This window comes from Arachis ipaensis, chromosome B09 (assembly GCF_000816755.2).
Source record: "Arachis ipaensis cultivar K30076 chromosome B09, Araip1.1, whole genome shotgun sequence".
Taxonomy (NCBI): Eukaryota; Viridiplantae; Streptophyta; class Magnoliopsida; order Fabales; family Fabaceae; genus Arachis; species Arachis ipaensis.
Window position 1 is genome coordinate 61,493,719 of NC_029793.2, and position 519 is coordinate 61,494,237.

Genomic DNA, 519 nt, shown 5'->3' on the forward strand with positions numbered 1-519 from the left:
TCAATCCCTGTGGGATCGACCTCACTCCCGTGAGTTTTATTACTTGATACGACCCGGTGCACTTGCCGGTTAGTTTTGGGTGTTTTGGAGAAATTCGTTTCTCCACAAAAAATATCCCATCAAGTTTTTGGCGCCGTTGCCGGGGATTGATTTAGATCAACAATGATTATGTGGGTGAGAAGTCTAGATCAAGCATTTTATTTATTTTTGTTCTCTGTTCTAGATTGAAATCAAGGTGTTTGAGTTTTTGCCTCACTAAGAAATTCTTTCTCTATGACATGAATTTCAAATTTCATTGATATTTACAAAATACAAATGGAGTTCAACTCATCTTATGGTCAAACAAAATTTTATGGGATATCACCCACCATCACCAATCTCTAATGGTGGTTGGGAATATCACCAAGAAACTTCAAATTCTGGGCACTCCAGTTCATGGAGCTATGCTTCAGAATCACAAGATGAGAAAGAAAATCATAGGGGATATTTCCCTCCACCACAAAATGATGCAAGTCATGC